Here is a 9,513-nt window from a genome sequence, read left to right as displayed (position 1 = left end):
TTCCTATTACCTTCTGCGGGTGCGGCGCCGTTAAATTGATCAGTTTGTAACTTCTGACGTTTCACTTCTCCCGCTGCAGAGAATAAAAAGCGTGAAGAGAAACTTGACAGACTTTTGGGAAGTCGGCCAACGGCCACAACTTCAGCAGGAAGTCAACTACCGGCGAGATTCGCTCTGATCGCTTGGCCGCCACAAAGGTCAGCGATAAAATGTGCCCCAGGCACCGAGAAACGTACCCGTGACGACGATAAACTGAACCCTGTCAATCGTGATTAATTTTCGTTACGTTAGAGAATCTATGCATAAAATGTTAGATAAGTTAATCAACAAGTAAGGATGACTTTTTTTAATAAATACAACTCGTGATAAAGATAAAGTGCATTTTTTTGTTTTTATTTATTTATTTATTTATTTATTTTTGATAGCTCTGCTTTTTGAATATACCGATTTCGATATCGTAATTACGGATTTCGGCTGTGCAACAGCCATCTTCAGAATCAACAATAGAATTCAAAGAATGTACATTAGTAGCTACTACAGTAAGACATTAAAAAGAAATGACATAAGTTATAATGAAAACACAATATACCTCTCACTTGCTGCACTGCAACAAGTCATAACATGTAAACATAACACGAACCAAATCTGCCACGCATGCTTCAAATAGATGCAAAGCAGTTCTAGAGGTCGTTGATGCAGGCGTAGCGCACAAATTATTATACAAAGTAAATAAAACGAATTTCATTTGAAAGTACAGGTTTTTTAAAATTATTTTCAACTGTGTACAAGAAAGCGAGATTCAGTTTTAGAATGATTTCTGTAATCCACTTTTAATTTTAATGTTTTTGAACACTTTGTTAAATTCTGACCAGTTTTAAACAGGCAGAAAACGAATACAGTTTTCATGTGATTAAACATCTGTGTGTGTGGGGGGGGGGGGGGGGGGGAGCGTGAAGGGGATAGGCTGTAACGTTTTTCATACTGGATGACTAGAGTCCAAGTTGATTGTACGGCGACGGTTGCATATTGCCTTCGTCGATACATCTCTTAACAGTTGTCTCCAGAAAGGCAGCTCACCGTATTTTGTAATGTCCTCGTGGTACCTACGAGCTTTAGTTTCTAGATACTGCGCACATATGGGTGTTGTTGACTGCGGTCAACCACTATGACACAGATCGCCGATGTTTTGTGTTTGATGATAATTGCTCGATGTTCGAATGACATCGTCATGGTACACGCCACATCGTAGGCGATTGCGACTGCTCACTATTCTTTTTGCCCTTAGCTGACATGACAGGTTATTTTGACCTCTTCTGCACAGATTACATTTGTAGACGTCCTTGGTATACCTAGCGATTTCCTATTTCCAAAATAGTAAGGTTCCAACTAAAGGAAAAACGGAAGGTTCCAACTAAAGGAAAAAGCGAAAACGATAACCAGTGAAAGAGATGAGTATGGTGCAAAAGCATATTTCAACAGTTTATGCACGAGTATTTCTTTAAGTAGCGTGGCTAAAAATAGTTTTGTACATTTCTCAATATTTTTCACTGTCTATGCCCGTTTTCTCTGTATTTTATTGTTAAATAAAAGAAAACGTGATGTACATTGCCTGACTTGGTAAACGTGCACGCTGTCAGTGGGTATGTAACCGGTTGGAGTCGTAGTTTTCTGCGACAGACAGAACAGCCACCATAGTAAGTTATTGCTCTTCACGTTGTTACTAGGGCTGGCACTATATATCAGGGACGTGAAGAGTGTCAGATGTTGAGTGACCACTGAAGGACATGAAGGTGGCACGTACGTGTGTGAGACAGTGTTATCAGCACCTGACAGAGTTTGAAAGTGGTCTCAATGTGGGTCTCCATTTGGCTGAGTGGTCGAATAGTGCTATTTACACATTTATGCAGCATTCGGGTGTGAAAGTGGCTCTATGTTGGACTATGAGGCAAGGTGAGAGCAGGTGTATTAGTTGTCAACGTTCTGGTCGATTACGTCTGGGCACCATAAGATGATCGATCGCCTCATCGTACACCAAAGCACATCGTAACCCTTTCACATCTGCACCTGCCATCCAAGAACACGTAATGGACTCCCTGCAACATTCTGTATCTCTCACCCTTGGTCAGAGGCGGACAAGGAGTTACTGTTCTATATGTAGGCTGTCATTAACTCCACCACACAAACGGCTGCATATGAAGTTATGCTATGACCTGGGAGCGTGGACTGCTGATGACTTTGCATTGTGTTCAGCGTTGATTCGCGGTTCTGCACTACCCCGCACGACCGTCGTTGGTGAGTATAGCGACGACCTGTGAATATGTCACGTTAGTCCAATGTCTAGGAGAGGCACAGGGTTGTTGCTCCTGCCGTCATGGAGTGGGAAGTCATTGGGTATGACTTCAAGTCGCAGCTGGTAGTGATTGAAGGAACGTTTGCTGCATTGCAGTCCATCACGGACGTAATGGATTCTTACGTGTTACATCTCATATGACAGTATCGTGGAGCCATTTTTCAAGAGGACAACACTTGTGCACGTGTGGCACATGTCTCTGTGAGCTGTCTGCATGATGCTGCGGTATTCACATGACTAGTGACATCCCTAGATGTGTCGCCAATCGAACATGTGTGGGACCAACATGGACGTCAACACTGTCCTAGAGCCAATGTGCAGGATATCAAGGACAAGTTACACAATCTGCAGGCCAGATAAGTCAGGAGTGGCTAGAACGGCTTTATGGCACTCTTTCCAACTGAATCATCACATGCATCATGACAGGGGGGGGGGGGGTCCAATGTCACTGACAGGTGAATCCATACTGCTAATTTCTTTGTAAGTTTCACTGGGTTTTATATGCACCTCCTCATCTTGGAGCTTCATTTTATTTGTGAGGCAGTGTATATGTTGACTTACAAACTGTATGCTTGAGACCTACATATAGATAGGCGAGCACGCAACCGTAGTGATACTTACTTTTAATGTTTTTTACTAAGATATTTTATTTTATGTACTGTCATCGTTCTATGTGCTCTCAGCTGGTCCCCTCCTAACTTTCCTTGGGCAGAGATATGGCGCGAGCTGCTCGTGATCATGTGACTTGTCGTAGGAAAATAGTGCGCGTGACTGCAGCACAGTGGTCGTGGGAGTGCAGTCTGCTGGAAACGGGCTTTGTGCCTCTCGTGGTGTCTGCCAGAGACTCCGTGGACAACAAATCAGGGTGTTCCTGGTGTTGATCTTGTAGTGCAGAACATTTATTAGTTGACAACTGTATTATTGTACCTGGGAGTGAGGGCTCTTCAGATTGCTTATGGGAGTTTTTATCGGGATATTTCACGAGGACAAACTCTAACGATTAATAGTGTATGTACAAATGTCTTGAAATCATTCACAGTGGGATGGGTTTTCCTTATTCACCACTGTACTTGGTTACCTTAAGGTCACCGCATGTTTCTGACAACCGCTACGGGAGTTCAAGTGTAATAATATCTTGGTCGGGTAGCACAAACGGCTTGTTGTTTGGATTGCAAGCGCTTGTGCGTGTTGCGGCGGATGATGCCTGAAAGGTGAGCACTTGCAGGACGAGACTGTGCTGCAGGTTGCTGTCGTGTAAGGGGAACACGGCATTCACAAGGGGACCACGCCTACACGTCATCACCGATTTCGCCGAAAACTAGGACTTGGACAGAATTCAAACTGATAGAAGTGGGAGCTCCAGATGGCCAGGCGTTTAGAAAAAAAATAGCATTTCTAGTGTGGGTCGAACGAGGTACGAGCAATTTCTATTAGCGTATATTTCAGGTAGCGGTTGGAGAAGCGAAAAGATTACAGGGTGATAAGACCGAGGGATTAGTTTTTACGTTACTTACTCATCAGATAAACCGAAATAATGCTCATTATAGCATATTCATTGATATCTTCATAAAAGGCATGAAAAGGAAAGGCAGAGGAAAATTTGGGATTGCAATTAAATTTCCAGGACGCTATTGTAGGATCTCCGAGAACTTCATATATAAAATTAGATAATTTTATTATTTTACAGTTGATGGTTTAAACGGGCTGATGTGATATTCATTTAAAAAACAGGGGAACCAGTAATTTTCTTGTCATCTCTCACACGTTACAAACGCCACGTTTTTTACAACTGCGTGGTTGTTTTCAAGTTTCTGTAGAGAAACAAACTTTATTTACTTTCGTAAAACTATCTGTCACCGCACAGTTTAGCAGTAAACCACACCTAACACCGAGTGGGATGGCGCAGCGGTTAGCACACTGGACTCGCATTCGGGAGGACGACGCTTCAAACCCATGTCCCGCCATCCTGATTTACGTTTTTGATGATTTCGTTAAATCATTTCAGGCAAATGCCGGGATGATTCCTTTCAAAGGGCACGGCCGATTTCCTTCCCCATCGTTCCCTAATCTGAGCTTGTGCTCCGTCTCTAATGACCTCGTTGACGACGGGACGTTAAACTCTAATCTCCTTCGCCTCTTCCACGCCTAACGCACCATAGCGCCATTTATCGACGAGGATAGCTGGTGGTGTAAAATGGAATGTATTTTGACGCAGCCTTCTCGGGATATCATTTCTTTTTCTTCTTCGATGAAATAAGAGGAGTTTTGAAGGTTGTTTTAACAGATTGTTTAGCTGATGATAAAAACAGGCAGCTGTCGGCATCTCCTCGAAGGCCAAAATGAAACTATCAGAGTAGGAAATCGTGAACGCTTCGATTACAATCCCTTCGTGGAGAGTTATTTACAGATTCCTCTGACACATAATTCCAAATTTTCCTTTCATGCATTTTAATGAAAATATTAATAAATACAAATATTGAGCATTATTTCGTTTTTTTTTCAGTGTAAGTAACGTAGAAACTAAAAAAAATGATTCCATATAGAGATTCAATCCGATGAACTTCCCATTTGTGTTTTGGACTCCTTCCGCTACTCCAACCGCTGTCCGGAAATTACACTATCATAAATGCCTCACGCCTCGCCCGACCCACGATAAAAAATCTATTTTTTTTCTAAAAGCTCGGCCATCTGGAGCTCCCAATTTTCTCACTTTCATTTTTGGACAGGCCCGGCATTCACCACAATTTTGGTTGAAATCGGTGATGCCGAGTAGGCGCGGTCCCCATGTCAGTGTCTTTACTTTCCCACAGCAAGCTTCATAACTGATTTCCATTCACGTTCCGTGGTATACACAAACTAGATTCGTTTAGTGTTCGGAAAATCGGTAGCCACACCCTCTCCTCCTGACAGAACGTGGACATGTCCGAAAGAACAGATACCATCATAGTAAATATATAGTTAAGGCTCACCGGCCACTTGACCATCTTCTTCTTCTGTGCGGATGCACAAACAGTGCCCGAACTCATACGGGAATCGGCTACGTGCCGCGAGTAATGAGTAGAATGGGCGGGGCCACTACGAATGTAGTGCGGGACAATACGTTGAGAATGTGGGTTTCGCGGGAGGCGTGCCAGAGATTAATTCCTGCAGTCGCGCTATCCTCTGTGTCCTTGGTGGCTCAGATGGGTAGAGCGTCTGCCATGTAAGCAGGAGATCCTGGGTTCGAGTCCCGGTGAGGCACACATTTTCATCTGTCCCCGTTGACGTATGTCAACGCCTGTAAGCAGCTAAGGGTGTTCATTTCATTGTAACATGAAATATAGTTGAACGCCGGCTTCTATGTATTTCCTTTTTTTTTTTTTTTTTTGCAATTTTCCTGCACCATTTCGTTGCTGACTACAGATGAATGGACATATCAGTTATCATCTTGAACATTCGTCCTTCCACTGTTCAACCAACCACAACAGCTTCGCTCATCAAAATAGTTCAAATGGCTCTGAGCACTATGGGACTTAACATCTATGGTCATCAGTCCCCTAGAACTTAGAACTACTTAAACCTAACTAACCTGAGGACATCACACAACACCGAGTCATGACGAGGCAGAGAAAATCCCTGACCCCACCGGGAATCGAACCCGGGAACCCGGGAGCGGGAAGCGAGAACGCTACCGCGCGACCACGAGCTGCGGACTTCACTCATCTCATTTGGCCTCTATAGAGGCCAAATGAGCCAGCTTTGAGAGTTTGAATGTAGCCAGCTTTGAGAGTTTTTGACACTAAAACTCGTATTACACAATGGGTTTAACAATTATTGGGATTTCCAATTGCCATGTTCCTTATAAACGGTGGTATACGGTAACGAGAAGCAATATTGCTTTCTGGCTTTCACTGTTCTGAACCCCCCCCCCCCTCGCCCCCATACCCCGCCCCAGCATACACACACACACCCACGCTGTCGAGCGATAAATCGCTGGATACATCGCATGAAATCGGTTGCTTGCTCAGACCTGGGCACGCACGAGAAACTTACCAAACAATTCAGCCAGTGTTTCGAATGTCACTGGGTCGTGAAGATCTCCTCTGGGAAAAGAAATGTCATCTTCAGCAACAGCAGTAGTTGATCTCTGTATGTCAACCAACATTTGGAAAAAAAACTGGAATTGAAGTTTATTAAATTTTTAACAATTTTTTTAGGTAAATGGAGTCTATGTTGCAGAATGCAATACATTTTTAAGTGACACCAAATGTGTAGTGTACATCCTTCAAGTCTGTATTTAGGAAATACATCTTTAACTACTCAATTCCCTCTTCACTTACTAGTCTTGTAGCTCGCTTCAAGTATTTACACAATGACTCTTTAATTTCTACCTGTTTATTCAAGTGATATCAGAAGCTACACTGCTTGTTCACACAACATCTGTTGAAAATTGCATGAGGGAGTTAGAATCTAGAAAGGACAGGGGACGTAAGTATAGCTATTTAAAAGATCTACCCCAAAAAGTTAAATTAAAATGTCTAACTAATATTGCCTTATTCTGTTTACAAAACAAAAATTTAAATCGTTTAATAAGAAGGCGTGTTGAAAAGTAAGGCTTGCGAATTTTTATGTAAAAACTCTTAAAGCAGAAGTTATTAACATTCTCCATCTTTATGCTTCTTGTCTACATATTATTTCTCAACATAATCATTCTGGCGACGAACACAATAATCTCAACGAGGTGCAGGTTAGTTTGTTGATACTGTCAGTGTAGAATGTTAGACTTTGTTGACGGAACCGTAACCTCACCTCTGCTTGCACCGCTTCACCAAAGTGAATTCCTCGAGGCTGTTCTTTAAATTTTCGAGACAGTTGAAAAGATCGTCACTGTATGGAAGATGAAAATGGACCAAAGGCGTCAGATTGTTGCTGATGCCTCGTTCACTGGTGCGTCGTTTGATGTTGTCGTGTTGAAGGAGAGTGTGCTCCACATATGGACGAACTCTTCGAATTGGAAAATCGATTACAGAACGGTTTATGTCATGGGTCGACATAGTTACGTTCCAAATCACCATGTTACAGGCTATAATTGGGACCCTCTAACGGCAGAGGGCTGCAAATATGTAGACATGAATAATTAAGGGCTGCAAGTATCTAGACATCCAGAACAAAAATGTAATATATTAATACTTGTACTAATCGCACGGTTTTCTGGTACGGTCGCAAAACACAGACACTAAAGTTATTACAGTGAACAGAGACGTCAATGAACGAACGGACAGATCATAACTTTGCGAAAATAAAGACAGTAAACTTTTCACTCGAGGGAAGACTTGAACCAAGGACTTATCGCTCCGCAGCTGCTCACGCTAACCACGGAACCACGGCGCTCCTGCGGTTACACTATCCTTGAAGTTGCCTATCTTGCGCATGGACTACTCAGTTTGTATATTTTGCTTTTTTTTCATACTTCCACACAACTTATTCCTGTTTTCTCGATTGATCTGTGTTCAGTTTTTCAAGGTCTATCCACTGTGTCAACTTATAACTAAATCTGAGAGGGGTGCGATGGGGAGGTTCCCTTGTAAGTAACTTCCCATGCTGCCCGACCTACGAAGGTTTCCTTCGAGACAGACCTCACCAGCAGAAGCTACCGTTCGTGACGTGTACTTTGTTCGTGGTGTTGCAGACGTACGATGACGTGACGGCAGCGCGGCGGGCGAGATGAGCTCCCAGCCGCCTTCGGCTCCGCCCCCGTCCGGGGGCGGAGGCCCACCGCCGCCGGCCACGACGGCGCCCTCCGCGCCTCCCGCGTCGCCGCCCCCGGTGGCCGTGGCGGTTCCCACGCCGCCGCCGCCGCCCCCCACCGAGCCTAGCAGCCTCAACTCGGGCTACGGCAGCGGCGACGAGACCACCAGCCTGCTGGCGCCCGCTCCCGGGGGCGGCGGGGGCGGCGTCGTGGGCGTGTCGGCGCCGCACACCAAGCCGGTGCTGACGCGCCAGGACTGCGCCTCCAGCTTCCCGCTGTCCGAGGACGGCGCGCGCTCCGTGCCCGACCTCGAGATGCACTGCAGGCTCGACACCGGCTGCCCCGCCAGAGGTGAGTCGGCTGCAGTACGAGGGCGCCGTGGCTGCTGCCATTTCACAAGCCACTACCCACGGCCACTCCGTCTAAAGGCCACGAGTGGCCCATCGGGACCATCCGACCGCCGTGTCATCCTCAGAGGAGGATGCGGATGGGAGGGGCGTGTGGTCAGCACACCGCTCTCCCGGTCGTAATGATGGTATTCTTGACCGAAGCCGCTACTACTCGGTCGAGTAGCTCCTCAATGGGCATCACGAGGCTGAGTGCACCCCGAAAAATGGCAACAGCGCATGGCGGCCTGAATGGTCACCCATCCAAGTGCCGACCACGCCCGACAGCACTTAACTTCGGTGATCTCACGGGAACCGGCGTATCCACTGCGGCAAGGCCGTTGCCCACTACCCACGACAGAGGTGAAAACTTTAGACGGAAAGAGTTACACCCTGCAACCTCCCCACCATATTTGCTTCTGTATGAAATTTAGCCCAACTTTACCTCCCACTTCACCTATTACCAATACTATGTCCGCACAAACTGTTATCCAACTTCATATCGTATGCTAACCTTTGACAAAACTGAACCCAATTTGAACTGAACAGTAACTGATCTGAATACAACTTCTCTTATATTAAATGCGCAGCTGAAGTAAAACAATTATCTGGCCCTAATCAAAATTTCTTCGTACCTCGCCTCTTGACGACATTGACGAAGATTTCTCGAAAGCACAAAAGCAAACAGCATCCAGGCAGCGACTAAGCTAGATTGATTTTTCTAAACAAAATCTCCAAAGTATTGCATACCTCATGTGATGATGCGTAGCGATAAACAGTAGGACGGGGAGAATAACTATTTCTGTGAAATGATATTCCAAGGCAACGATTTCAGAATGAAGTATGTATTCAAAAAGACAGAGTGAAAACTGTTCGTGAACCTCACACACAACATTAGCCTGAATAATACTGTGCTTAACGAAGTGAACTATGATTTAAAGAGGGTAGAGTGATAACAGTGAATTTCTGCAAAAAATCAAACAGCTTAATCAATTAATATCTAAATGCATGACTAAGCGAAGTACAGTGCTCTTTCTCTCAGCTCTGAG

General features: G+C 44.8%; 1 pseudogene; it reads right to left on the bottom strand.

The window, feature by feature from the left end:
• Positions 1–8,692: 8,692 nt before the first annotated feature.
• On the bottom strand, positions 8,693–8,810 carry LOC126095981 (5S ribosomal RNA; annotated as a pseudogene).
• Positions 8,811–9,513: the final 703 nt, after the last annotated feature.

The sequence above is a fragment of the Schistocerca cancellata genome, chromosome 8 (assembly GCF_023864275.1).
Source record: "Schistocerca cancellata isolate TAMUIC-IGC-003103 chromosome 8, iqSchCanc2.1, whole genome shotgun sequence".
In the NCBI taxonomy this organism is placed as follows: Eukaryota; Metazoa; Arthropoda; class Insecta; order Orthoptera; family Acrididae; genus Schistocerca; species Schistocerca cancellata.
The sequence above is the reverse complement of the archived record's forward strand: the minus strand, read 5'-3'. Positions and strand labels throughout refer to the sequence as shown.